Source organism: Meles meles, chromosome 17, assembly GCF_922984935.1.
Source record: "Meles meles chromosome 17, mMelMel3.1 paternal haplotype, whole genome shotgun sequence".
Taxonomy (NCBI): Eukaryota; Metazoa; Chordata; class Mammalia; order Carnivora; family Mustelidae; genus Meles; species Meles meles.
Window position 1 is genome coordinate 53,927,879 of NC_060082.1, and position 15,128 is coordinate 53,943,006.

Consider the following 15,128-nt stretch of genomic DNA (forward strand, 5'->3'; position numbering starts at 1 on the left):
TGTGGTTTTGATTTGTATTTCCCTGATGCCGAGTGACGTGGAGCACTTTTTCATGTGTCTGTTGGCCATCTGGATGTCTTCTTTGCAGAAATGTCTGTTCATGTCCTCTGCCCATTTCTTGATTGGATTGTTTGTCCTTTGGGTGTTGAGTTTGCTAAGTTCCTTATAGATTTTGGATACTAGCCCTTTATCTGATATGTTGTTTGCAAATATCTTCTCCCATTCTGTCAGTTGTCTTTTGGTTTTGTTAACTGTTTCCTTTGCTGTGCAAAAGCTTTTGATCTTGATGAAATCCCAATAGTTCATTTTTGCCCTTGCTTCCCTTGCCTTTGCCGTTGTTCCTAGGAAGATGTTGCTGCGGCTGAGGTCGAAGAGGTTGCTGCCTGCATTCTCCTCAAGGATTTTGATGGATTCCTTTCTCACATTGAGGTCCTTCATCCATTTTGAGTCTATTTTCGTGTGTGGTGTAAGGAAGTGGTCCAATTTCATTTTTCTGCATGTGGCTGTCCAATTTTCCCAGCACCATTTATTGAAGAGGCTGTCTTTTTTTCCATTGGACATTCTTTCCTGCTTTGTCGAAGATTAGTTGACCATAGAGTTGAGGGTCGATTTCTGGGCTCTCTATTCTGTTCCACTGATCTATGTGTCTGTTTTTGTGCCAGTACCATGCTGTCTTAATGATGACAGCTTTGTAATAGAGCTTGAAGTCCGGAATTGTGATGCCACCAACTTTGGCTTTGTTCTTCAATATTCCTTTGGCTATTCGAGGTCTTTTCTGGTTCCATATAAATTTTAGGATTATTTGTTCCATTTCTTTGAAAAAAATGGATGGTATTTTGATAGGGATTGCATTAAATGTGTAGATTGCTTTAGGTAGCATAGACATTTTCACAATATTTATTCTTCCAATCCAGGAGCATGGAACATTTTTCCATTTTTTTGTGTCTTCCTCAATTTCTTTCATGAGTACTTTATAATTTTCTGTGTATAGATTCTTAGTCTCTTTGGTTAGGTTTATTCCTAGGTATCTTATAGTTTTGGGTACAATTGTAAATGGGATTGACTCCTTAATTTCTCTTTCTTCAGTTTTGTTGTTGGTGTACAGAAATGCAACTGATTTCTGTGCATTGATTTTATATCCTGACACTTTACTGAATTCCTGGACAAGTTCTAGCAGTTTTGGAGTGGAGTCTTTTGGGTTTTCCACATATAGTATCATATCATCTGCGAAGAGTGATAGTTTGACTTCTTCTTTACCAATTTGGATGCCTTTAATTTCTTTTTGTTGTCTGATTGCTGAGGCTAGGACTTCTAGTACTATGTTGAATAGCAGTGGTGATAATGGACATCCCTGTCATGTTCCTGACAATAGAAAAGCTTTCAGTTTTTCTCCATTGAGAATGATATTTGCGGTGGGTTTTTCATAGATGGCTTTGATAATATTGAGGTATGTGCCCTCTATCCCCACACTTTGAAGAGTTTTGATCAGGAAGAGATGCTGTACTTTGTCAAATGCTTTTTCAGCATCTATTGAGAGTATCATATGGTTCTTGTTCTTTCTTTTATTAATGTGTTCTATCACATTGATTGATTTGCGGATGTTGAACCAACCCTGCAGCCCTGGAATAAATCCCACTTGATCGTGGTGAATAATCCTTTTAATGGACTGTTGAATCCTATTGGCTAGTATTTTGGCGAGAATTTTTGCGTCTGTGTTCATCAAGGATATTGGTCTGTAGTTCTCTTTTTTGGTGGGATCCTTGTCTGGTTTTGGGATCAAGGTGATGCTGGCCTCATAAAATGAGTTTGGAAGTTTTCCTTCCATTTCTATTTTTTGGAACAGTTTCAGGAGAATAGGAATTAGTTCTTCTTTACATGTTTGGTAGAATTCCCCTGGGAAGCCGTCTGGCCCTGGGCTTTTGTTTGTTTGGAGATTTTGGATGACTGTTTCAATGTCCTTACTGGTTATGGGCCTGTTCAGGTTTTCTATTTCTTCCTGGTTCAGTTGTGGTAGTTTATATGTCTCTAGGAATGCATCCATTTCTTCCAGATTGTCCAATTTGTTGGCGTAGAGTTGCTCATAGTATGTTCTTATAATTGTCTGTATTTCTTTGGTGTTAGTTGTGATCTCTCCTCTTTCATTCATGATTTTATTTCTTTGGGTCCTTTCTCTTTTCTTTTTGATGAGTCTGGCCAGGGGTTTATCAATCTTATTGATTCTTTCAAAGAACCAGCTCCTAGTTTCATTGATTTTTTCTATTGTTTTTTTGGTTTCTATTTCATTGATTTCTGCTCTGATCTTTATGATTTCTCTTCTCCTGCTGGGTTTAGGGTTTCTTTCTTGTTCTTTCTCCAGCTCCTTTACGCGTAGGGTTAGGTTGTGTACTTGAGACCTTTCTTGTTTCTTGAGAAAGGCTTGTACCGCTATATATTTTCCTCTCAGGACTGCCTTTGCTGTATCCCACAGATTTTGAACTGTTGTGTTTTCATTATCATTTGTTTCCATGAATTTTTTCAATTCTTCTTTAATTTCCTGGTTAACCCATTCATTCTTTAGAAGGATGCTGTTTAGTCTCCATGTATTTGGGTTCTTTCCAGCTTTCCTCTTGTGATTGAGTTCTAGCTTCAGAGCATTGTTGTCTGAAAATATGCAGGGAATAATCCTAATCTTTTGATACTGGTTGAGACCTGATTTGTGACCCAGGATGTGATCTATTCTGGAGAAGGTTCCATGTGCACTAGAGAAGAATGTGTATTCTGTTGCTTTGGGATGAAATGTTCTGAATATATCTGTGATGTCCATCTGGTCCAGTGTGTCATTTAAGGCCTTTATTTCCTTGTTGATCTTTTGCTTGGATGATCTGTCCATTTCAGTGAGGGGAGTGTTCAAGTCCCCTACTATTATTGTATTATTATTGATGTGTTTCTTTAATTTTGTTATTAATTGGTTTATATAGTTGGCTGCTCCCACGTTAGGGGTATAGATATTGAAAATTGTTAGATCTTCTTGTTGGACAGACCCTTTGAGTAGGATATAGTGTCCTTCCTCATCTCTTATTATAATCTTTGGCTTAAAATCTAATTGATCTGATATAAGGATTGCCACCCCAGCTTTCTTCTGATGCCCATTAGCATGGTAAATTGTTTTCCATCCCCTCACTTTAAATCTGGAGGTGTCTTCGCGTCTAAAATGAGTTTCTTGTAGGCAACATACTGATGGGTTTTGTTTTTTTTATCCATTCTGATACCCTGTGTCTTTTGATTGGGGCATTTAGCCCATTAACATTCAGGGTAACTATTGAGAGATATGAATTTAGTGCCATTATTAGCCTGTAAGGTGACTATTACTGTATATTGTCTCTGTACCTTTCTGATCTACTACTTTTAGGCTCTCTCTTTGCTTAGAGGACCCCTTTCAATATTTCCTGTAGAGCTGGTTTGGTGTTTGCAAATTCTTTCAGTTTTTGTTTGTCCTGGAAGCTTTTTATCTCTCCTTCTATTTTCAATGATAGCCTAGCTGGATAGAGTATTCTTGGCTGCATGTTTTTCTCGTTGAGTGCTCTGAATATATCATGCCAGCTCTTTCTGGCCTGCCAGGTCTCTGTGGATAAGTCTGCCGCCAATCTAATATTTTTACCATTGTATGTTACAGACTTCTTTTCTCGGGCTGCTTTCAGGATTTTCTCTTTGTCACTAAGACTTGTAGATTTTACTATTAGGTGACGGGGTGTGGACCTATTCTTGTTGACTTTGAGGGGGGTTCTCTGCATCTCCTGGATTTTGATGCTTGTTCCCTTTGCCATATTAGGGAAATTCTCTCCAATGATTCTCTCCAATAGACCTTCTGCTCCCCTCTCTGTTTCTTCTTCTTCTGGAATCCCAATTATTCTAATGTTGTTTCGTCTTATGGTCTCACTTATCTCTCGAATTCTCCCCTCATGGTCCAGTAGCTGTTTGTCCCTCTTTTGCTCGGCTTCCTTATTCTCTGTCATTTGGTCTTCTATATCACTAATTCTTTCCTCTGCCTCATTTATCCTAGCAGTGAGAGCCTCCATTTTTTATTGCACCTCATTAATAGCTTTTTTGATTTCAACTTGGTTAGATTTTAGTTCTTTAATTTCTCCAGAAAGGGCTTTAATATCTCCAGAGAGGGTTTCTCTAATATCTTCCATGCCTTTTTCGAGCCTGGCTAGAATGTTCAGAATCGTCATTCTGAACTCTTGATCTGACATATTACCCATGTCTGTGTTGATTAGGTCCCTAGCCTTCGGTACTGTCTCTTGTTCTTTTGTTTGTGGTGATTTTTTCCGCCTTGTCATTTTGTCCAGATAAGAGGATATGAAGGAGCAAATAAACTACTAAAAGGGTGGCAAAGACCCCGGAAAAATGCGCTGTAACCAAATCAGAAGAGACCCCAAATTGTGGGGGGGAGAAAGGGGATAAAAACAGGTTCTGAAAAAAAAAGAAAAAAAATTTTTAAAAATAAAGCAAATAAAAAAATATAAAAAAGAAAGAAAAAATATATATATTTAGATGAACTAGTCAAAAAAGTTAAAAAAGGGTAAAAGTTTTAAAAAATTTAGCAGAAGAAGAAAAAAGAAAAAAGAAAAAAAAATTGAAAAAAGAAAAAAAAATTGAAAAAAGAAAAAAAAATTGAAGTAGCCGCAAGACTAAAGAATCATGGGGAGAAAGCCATGAGTTCCGTGCTTTGCTTTCTCCTCCTCTGGAATTGCTCTGCTGTCTTAGGAATTGAATCTGCTTTCTCCTTGATAGATGAACTTCGTCCTGGCTGGATATTTTGTTGATCTTCTGGGGGAGGGGCCTGTTGTAGTGACTCTCAAGTGTCTTTGCCCGAGGCGGGATTGCACCGCCCTTACCGGCGGCCGGACTAAGTAATCGGCTCGGGTTCGCTTTTGGGAGCTTCTGTTCCCTGAACGCTTTCCGTAGAGTTCCGGAGGACGGGAATGAAAATGGCGGCCTCCCAGTCTCCGGCCCGGAGGAGCCGAGAGCCTGGGGCCCCACTCCTCAGTGCGCCCCCAGAGGACAGCACCCAATCACTCCCGTATCCCCAGCCTCCAGCTGCGCTTCGAGCTCACCCAGCCCGCGACCAGTTCAAGGTAACCCCGAGCTGAGAGTTCAGTCCTCGGCTCTGTCTCTGCAGCCGGCTTCTCCGTTCTAATACCTGCGAGCTCTCCGACACTCCGACACCCCTGATCCTTCTGTGACCCTGCGGGGCCTGGGGCCACGCTGGCCCCGCGTGGGCTTCACCCCGGTTTAGCCCCTGGAACAATGTCCCTCAGTGGAACAGACTTTTAAAAGTCCTGATTTTGTGCTCCGTTCCTCCGCCGCTTGCCGGGAGCCGGCCCCTCCCCCCGCGGTCTATCTTCCCGTCGTTTTAGATTCACTTCTCCGCCAGTCCTACCTTTCAGAAAGTGGTTGATTTTCTGTTTCTAGAGTTGCTGTTCTTCTTCTCTTCGCTCTCCCATTGGATTTGTAGGTGTTTGCAATGTTTAGATAAGCTATCGAGCTGATCTCCTGCTACCTGATGTAGTCTCAGGCTGCTACTTCTCCGCCATCTTGACTCCTCCCCTGTAAATAATTTTTTAAGTGACAGAATCATTTTGTTCTTGATTTCTATTTATTTCATTCATTATTATTCATCTCCTTCCTTGGTATGAAGCACATTTTATTAATTCCTGGCCTTGGGGATTAAGTTATGTGTTTAACAGCTATAAAAGTAAACTTAATTAGAGCCTGCATTATAGCAAGTTCATCAAGTGATATGTATGATGTATATGTTAAAGGTTTTTATCATAGAGGAGAGGACCTTTGACACAAGCCAGGCTTATAGGGTCTTCTCTATATCTGTATGTTGAGGACTGGGATCTCCTTTCCCTTGTAGGCCATCCTTTCCTATAGTCCATAAGGATTTAAGTTTGGGATAATGAGGGCTGCCTTCTCTACCACATAGAGAAAACCAGCCAGAAAGTGTACCCAGACCAAATAACAAAAGAGGGTTATGAGATACAGCAAGATAGAACCCGTACATTACTTGAGTTCCTGCCATGCCTGAAATCAGAACTCTTAAAGTTCCCAGTTAAATGAGTCAATAAATTATCCCTTCTTTGCTTAAACTATTTTGAGTTGAGTGTCATTTGAAACAAAGCATTCTGAAATACATAATATAGCAGTATCAACCATCAAATACCAAATCTCAAAAAAGACCATACATTTATCATTCTGAAGCATCGTGCAAGATTTAATTTAATTTCCAGTCTATTTCTGAGCCAGAAGCTTTGTAGAGGGAGTAGTCAATGGGCAAAGGGATAAATACTATATCTCATTGTCAGGAAGAACACTTGTCTCCTTTCATCCCATGCTGGTTTCCCCTTCTGTTCTTTTCCAAGCATCTCCCAAGCTCAAGATTTTCAATTAGTTAATAAACTGTCTCCAGCTGTTTCTCTTGTTGTGCAAATTTCAGGAGAAAAATTAATTAGCATGCACCTGAATGTATTTAGACAAGATTTTCAAGTGGCTTTTTACTATAAAAATCTGAGCGGTCCTATAAAAATAAATCAACACGCTTTGGGAATACAAGATTGGAAACAGACTTTCCCTGAGTTAACAATATTGAATGGGCAAAATGATCAGAATGATGGATACTTGCTAAAGAGAAAAAATTTCTTTTAGGAATCAGGCATATTGTTCTATAGCACTGAAGAGCAGTTCTTATTCTCTGAAAAGACCAGGAATAATAATGCCTCTTTGCTATATAAACATGCAGAGCAGAAGAAAATGATTGCTTTTAATCCTCTTAAAAGAGCAATTACATTTCAGTGGGTTCTACCCTGTTTTATCTCTAATTCTTTATCCACTTCCTGTAGGCAATATTGGGGATGATATGTTTGCTCCCATCAAAAATGCAAAGTATAGAATTCAACATTTAATGTTTATGAGTCCTCAGAAAACTTCTTTCTTTATCTGACCTGTAAATGTCTAATGATAAGTAAGATACAACAATTATTTAAAGTCCAAACACACTTTCCTTCAGACAAAACAAAATGGAAATGTTGCATTAAACAACACCTGTTTCTCCATATCTGTGCCTTTACCCTTTATTTACCTCAAAATGCCCTCTCTGCTATTTCTAAAATATATAGAATAATTCTTTTTTTTTTAAGATTTTATTTATTTATTTGAGAGGGAGAGCCCATGAGCAGGGGAGTAGCAGGCAGAAGGAGAGGGAGAAGCAGACTCCCCACTGAGCAGGGAGGCCAAATCGGTGCTTGATCCCAGGATCCTGGGATCATGATCTCAGCCGAAAGCAGATGCTTAACCAACTGAGCCACCCAGGTGCCCCTAAAATGTATGAAATAATTCTTGCCTTATTACCTATACATCCTAAATGTCTACCACTGACTAGAGTTTGCCACCCCTACTTAAATATTGATCCTTGCTGTTTACTTTTACATAGTGCCAAGAATTGTGAGGATTGCTTTACCCATGTTCATTCTTGTCATTATCAGAAGAACCCTATGAGATAGCTATTACATCATCATTTTACAGATGAGGAAACAGCATAATAATTTGCCTAAGACACACAGCGACGAAGCAACAGAGCTACCGTTTGAGCTGCGCTAGCTAACTGTCCGGAACAGTATTTTTTAAAACAGGCTGTTCCATATCTTTAAGGGAAAAATCTGCAAATGTGTTATAGAACAAACAGATTTGCATAAACACACAATGTACTGTTCACACAATTCAATTCAAATTCAGCTCAATTTAAAAGCCCCTTTCTCGGGGCGCCTGGGTGGCTCAGTGGTTTAAGCCGCTGCCTTCGGCTCAGGTCATGATCTCAGGATCCTGGGATCGAGTCCCGCATCGGGCTCTCTGCTCGGCAGGGAGCCTGCTTCCCTCTCACTCTCTCTGCCTGCCTCTCTGCCTACTTGTGATCTCTCTCTGTCAAATAAATAAATAAAATCTTTAAAAAAAAAAAAAAGCCCCTTTCTCAGTGACCACTGTCAGGTCTCCCTCCTCTCTATCTTTAATTCCCTCTTAGAAACAGCTTATGAACTCCTATGTAATTCTGTACTTTTTCTAAGTACTCACCTGAAAAGTCCTTGGATTGTAATTATACATATGATTTACTGACCCAGTGAAATTTCAGGCTCTAGAAAGAGAATTTTGAGATTATTCTTACAAAGCAGCTAATGTAGTGTTTTGTGTGGACTACATGTTTGATCGTTGCTTGTTAATTGAATTAATTAATTAATACTTTAGACTAAAATTGTCTTTGCCTGCAATGCCTGCAAAATAGATTCCAAGCGGTTGTCTTGAATTTGGGGAAAAAGATGAATATGAGTATGATGATGATGATGATAGAAATGTGAATGATAGGGATAAATAATAATGGTAGGTATATAGAAAAAGAATCTAATACTGGGTGGTTCTGTGGAAAGTAACAGTTTTCCAAAATAATGTTGATAATTGACTGAATTCTCTTATAAATATCCACTACCAGTATCTATGTAGCCAACTCGATATTTTTCATCTACACACTTAGAACAAATGTTTTTTTTTCAATCTTTTATTAAGAAAATTTAAGGTAAGTTAATGAGATGATGACATTTAAAACTTCCTGAGCTCGGGGCACCTGGGTGGCTTAGTGGGTTAAGCCGCTGCCTTTGGCTCAGGTCATGATTTCAGGGTCCTGGGGTCGAGTCCCGCATTGGGCTCTCTGCTCAGCAGGGAGCCTGCTTCCCTCTCTCTCTCTCTCTGCCTGCCTCTCTGCCTAGTTGTGATTTCTCTCTGTCAAATAAATAAATAAAATCTTTAAAAAAAAAAACAAAACACTTCCTGAGCTCAGTGGAAAAACAAGGCTCTTGTGCACTAATCCTTACTTGTGTATTTCTTATTGCATATTTAGAATAATAATAGCAAGAAGTAACCATGATAAAAATTATCTAAACAGTAATATTCATCTTTCTAGTTTTCTAACAGCTTACTACTTAAGCTCAGAAAAAATGTCCATGACATTTTCTGGCATATTTCTCAGAGAGAGCACAGAACTGTGGTTTCCCATGTCCAGTCTTTGGGCTCAGGTCTTGGCCCTCCTACCTGGGTGGCCCAGGTCAATTACTTTGCCCCCTGGGTGCTGTCCTGTAATACAGTAATGACAGTTCCCCTTTGACACAGCTGCCATGAGGTTGGGATGACATGCTAAGCACTGAGCAGTAAATTGTAGATAGAAAGCACTTAGTGAGTATCAGATACTTTATTTTATTTTTTAAAGATTTTATTTATGTATTTGACAAAGAGGGAGAGAGATCACAAGTAGGCAGGGAGGCAGGCAGAGAGAGAGAGAGAGGGAAGCAGGCTGCCTGATAAGCAGAGAGCCCGATGCGGGGCTTGATCCCAGGACCCTGAGATCATGACCCGAGCCGAAGGCAGAGGCTTAACCCACTGAGTCACCCAGGCGCCCCTACTGGATACGATTTTAAAAAGGTGTTTTATTGGGGTGCCTGGGTGGCTCAGTGGTTTAAGCCGCTGCCTTCAGCTCAGGTCATGATCTCAGGGGCCTGGGATCGAGTCCCGCATTGGGCTCTCTGCTCGGCAGGGAGCCTGCTTCCCTCTCACTCTCTCTGCCTGCCTCTCTGCCTGCCTCTCTGCCTACTTGTGATCTCTCTCTGTCAATTCGGTAATTCAATTCGGTCAATTCGATCGAGTCCCGCATTGGGCTCTCTGCTCGGCAGGGAGCCTGCTTCCCTCCCACTCTCTCTGCCTGCCTCTCTGCCTGCCTCTCTGCCTACTTGTGATCTCTCTCTGTCAATTCGGTAATGTTTTCAAAATGACCTCCGTCCTTCATTTCCCTGTGAGCATTTCTGAGAAGGAAATGGCAATGCTAATTATTTACTTTTTGATGTAATTATTCTGTTCTGAATTCATACTTATTTATGTATATTGCTATTTGCCTCATCAGGTCTTTTGTCAATATGACTATCCTGTTTAATATCCTTCTATTAGTATCCTGATGTAATGCATTTAAGACAGGCATGCTCATTTGTTTTGGTACTTCTCGGCAAGGAGATAATAAAATGAACCATAGAAGAAAATCACATGGATTTTTGAAAATCTGTGACAGTAAAACAGTGTCTCTTTTAATTTCTGGAGGGCTGTATATTCTCAATGTAAATCATTCCTCCTGAAACTCTTCATGTGGGACAATTTGCATATTAATTGTTCCATCTTAAAGGATTAATTGGTCACTTCAAATAAATTTGGTGGATTTTCTAATGAATTGTCCTGAATGATGGAAAACACACACACACACACACACACACACACACACACACACAGTAATGAAAATGAGCTACAGCCCACACAAAAAGTTTCTAAAAGAACTCTCACATGCTTAATGGAAATTATTTCATGGTTTTAAAAGGAAAGAGCCTTATTCGGGAGCAGACTCCCCCATGCAGTCACAGGGTATCTACTGCTTCTTTGTGTCAACTCGGAGGCTGAGGAATGTCTCCAAGGCTACACGGGCTAGGCTTTTCTGAATTCCTCTGAATCAATCTGTTGGTTGATTCAGGTCATGACCTTAGTTGTCATCTGGTTAAACACAGGTCTGTAAATTGGATTATAGCCAAATACAAAGCTATATTTCAAGACTGTCAAAGATTTCTAATGTGGGTCCCTCCTCTGTAATTCCATGTGTCCTGGTAAACCAATATTTTTTTTCTTAAGACCCCTATTTTTTTTTCCTATGTATTTCATTGAATTAATTGCTAATAGAGCTTCCATTTATTTTCCCTTGACATTGAGCAAGTCTAGCCTTCTCTACCCAGACTGCAAGGGGATTTGACGAATGTCAAATCACCTTGTCTTCATCAAGAAAATAAGTGTATATTTGAATTGAGACTCTTTGTAATTTTGTTAATTAATGGGTAACACTCATTTACTTTCTTCTTAATCGAGAAACTGAATGTTGGGGCGCCTGGGTGGCTCAGTGGTTTAAGCCGCTGCCTTCGGCTCAGGTCATGATCTCAGGATCCTGGGATCGAGTCCCGCATCGGGCTCTCTGCTCGGCAGGGAGCCTGCTTCCCTCTCACTCTCTCTGCCTGCCTCTCTGCCTACTTGTGATCTCTCTGCCTACTTGTGATCTCTCTCTGTCAAATAAATAAATAAAATCTTTAAAAAAAAAAAGAAACTGAATGTAATCACTTCTGCTGCAATTACCAATGTGCCATATTTCCAAGCTTTTTGACAAATGATTCTATAAAGGACAAACTGATTTTGCCATCATAACGAGTAACATAAAACTTGATCAAAATAATTACCTCTACATTTCTGGCATTTTCATGATGCTTCCTTGGAAAAAAAATAAAAACTAAAAATTTTCCTAGTTATGTCCTTCCCAAAAATGTGGAATCACTGACTGAACAGATTTTTGCTCTAAAACACCTGCAAAAATAGTTATACTCATGGTCTTCTTCCAAAGAATTTTCATCCTGTGCAGCACTATTTAGCATTTAACACATCAAAGTCATGTCAAACTTTCCAATCTTCTAATCTTCCTTTTGCCAGAGGTAGGTGGAGTACTGAGTGGCAGCATTACAATTCTTTCCCAAACCAGAGATACTAAGATCTGCAAATGCCATACGTGTGTAATAACTCTTCTTCACCCTTGTCTTTAATAAAAAGCTAAAATTGCATCTGCAAAAGCAAAGCTATGTCTCAAAAAAGAAAAAAAGTTCTTTTAAAAGGCTGCATGTGTGATTCAAATAGCAGAGTCTTTAGAACCAGATAAACCAGCGTCCTTTGTCCGAAGTCATAGCTCAACCCTTTGAGGCTCTGACTCTTTACCTGTGAAATAGATAGTAATAATATAAAATAATATCTAGCTTCCAGAACGATTGTGAAGATTAACTGAGATAATCCACAAGAGAAGATGGGTACCTCATAGACATTCAATAAAAGGAAGCTGTTTTTATTAAATTGTTTCATGGACAGAATTCATTAGTTTCACCAAAGCCATTTCATTTAACTTGTATAGACAAAAACAGGAGCTCAAGTGATAAAATATAAAATAACAAAATAAAATAAAATAATTGGAATAGAATAACCTTAGTCTCAGCTGAACCAGATCTCACAAAAAAACAGGAAAAAACTACTCAGAGGAAGGAAATAGAGTTGAGCTGATTACTCTCTGAATTGAATCCTACAGAGAGTCATTTGGATAATTATTTGTTTCATTCATACATCACAGCAATTTAGCCATTCCACTTAGCCACTTTCTTTTCTTCCACCCCTTCCTATATTTTCCAACTTCAGAGGTATGTTTTCATCAAAGCCAATCAACACAGTAGGAAACATTTTCTGATGCTATGTAAGTGATTTTGAGTTAGGACAGTTTGAAATCAGGACTGACTTTTGAATTACCCAAATTGCCTGCTTACAGTGCCTACCTAAGCCAATGCCAAAATACTTGCTCAAATGCTTAATTAGGAAAGAGCTATTTCCTAATTGATCACAAAACTCTTATGATGGAGAAAGCAGATGCTAATTTCAAATCCACCTGTATTACTTATTTGGATGACATTTTATATTGAATTTATGCACTGTCAACCCTGGGACCTCAGGCTTATTTAGATTGCCTGAAGTGTGTCATTGTCAAGGGCATAACTGGGATGCAGGAAATGGGGAAAGATCTCCAGCATACTGAACACTGTTGAAATACTGGGCAAAGGAAGGTATCATCAACATGATTCCGGCTCTTTTTAATAAACCAAGAGAGTGTCACCCACCACTGCTGACCCAGCCATGACCAGTTCCATGTTTAAGATAGTGATAAGATATTACAGATAGTGATCACATTTTAGATATCCTCGAATTTCAAAGCTATGTCAACTGTGGTGCTTTGGTTGCAATACAATAAATCTCCCATATTCTGTGGTTTACAATTCCAACCTGGACAATTCTAAAAACCCTGAGTTGCTTTAAAGATGGCAGCATCTATGGTATCCACAGAGGCCGTCTCCAATCATCCATGTTCTGCCAAAGAGAAGACTGTGATGCTCACTTCTTCAGTTGTGCTAACACCTGGAGTAATCCATTTTGTATTTCTACAAAGATTTCACACTTAAATCTAATGACCACGTAATATTTCATAGAAACTGAGGAACAATGATTCCGCTAGAGTTGGGCATTTAAACTGCTTCCTCTCTTCCCATATGATAAAAATGGTGCAATCATGATTTTCTTGTGTAAAATATCATCCTTCGTCACAATTTTCTTCTCAGGAAAAGGATTACTGTATCAAAGGTAATAACTTTTAGAGTTTTGATGTGTAACACTAAAATTCTTTCCAAAAATGTTGAACTGGCTCATACTATAAAAAGTGTGAATTTAAAGTATCTGTTTCACTTTGCATTTTACAACATTCAATTCTTTAAAATATTTTGCTAGATAAATATGCCAATTTATTATTCTTGATCTTTATTATTTTCATTATTCATATTTTTTCTTTCATTTATTAATCTTATTACCTCAAGTGAATGGTGTTTTTGTATATTTTGCTTATTTATCTGCTGGAATCACAAGGGTTCTCCTATTGCTTTATAAAAGCTGAATATTTTAAAAGTATTAAATTATGTCTGTCATATATGTTGAAAATACTCTTCTCTAAGCTGTGCTTTGACTATTTTTGTAGTTGTTTTTGTGTTTCAAAATCTAGACTTAAATTAACAAATACTCATTAAGAGCTTACTGTACATCAGGCATTTGACAAGATGCTAGGGCTACAAGATATCATGATTGCTATTCTTGTATAGTTGCATTTAAGAGGGAAATGTGACTGTGAAGAATGCATTAGATAGTCAAATAACAGAAAACTGGAAATCAATAGCTTAAGCATATGGAGTATAAGTTTAAAATTATAAAAGTAAGTTAGTCCAGGCCTGGTAGAGCTGATAGCTCTTGAGCTTTTGTTGTCAAAGACCCAGACTCTTCTCTTTCTGTTCCATCAAGTTGAGTTCATGACTTTCCTACTCATGAATTGCACAACAGCTATTGAATCTCCAGACATCAAGTCTACATTTCATGGGGGAACCATAAAGGAGTTCTAGAAGTAGGAGGATATTTGTAAGCAAGAGCTTCTCCAGAAGTCCAAGTAAGCAAGATCTTCCTCCCAAATCATCAGTTTATGACTCACTGATCAGACATGTATCACACTGCCACTCCTATCAGCAAGAGAATTTAGGAAAGTGAGTATTTTTGTTTACCTCGGTGCAATGATCATCCAAACCATAACAAGGTTTCTTAATAAAGAAGAAGTAGGACTGGATATGAAATAGGTATCTATTAGTGTCAGCTTCAGGAAGACTATCCACAAAAATAAACAAATAAATAAATAAAATAATTATAAGTTGTAATGAGTGTAGTGAAAAAGGGTAATAAATGCTATTATAAAGACTAGTAGGGACCAGGACTGTATTAAACATGATGCCCCAGAAGACCTCCTTAGGAGGTGACAAAGTTGATGGGAAGATGAGAAAGAGTCAGTCTTGCATACAATGGAAGGAAAAGTAATCCAGGCAGAGGGCAGGAAAAATGCAAAAATGCTTTGAGGCAGAAAAGAACCTGGTTATTCATAGAACTAAAGAAGATCAGTGGAGCTGTGAGTGTGAGGAAAGGGCCCAGGGGAAGAGCTGCAAGATGAAACCATAGAGCTGGTCAAAGTCTTCATTATTCAGAACACCATTGGCCATGGTAAAGTGCTTTGATTTTCAAGAGTAATGTGCAGAATTTGGTGTGATGTCTTACATAATCTGATCTACATATGAAGGAGATTACTCCAGCTTCTGTTTGGAAAAAGAATAGTAAATGACAAGAGTGGACATGAGAACCCAATTAGCAGTTGTGATGACCCAAATGAAAAAGAGCAATTGTATGGACCAAGGTGGCAGAGTAGTGATAAAGAGAAGTAAATAGGGTCACAGTAAAACTCAGAGGAAGAATTATCAGGATATGCAGATAGCTTGGCCATGAAAGAAAGAAAGAAGGGAAGAAATCAAGAATGGGCCTAAGATTTCTGGCTTGGACAACAATAGTAATACAGACAGACTTAG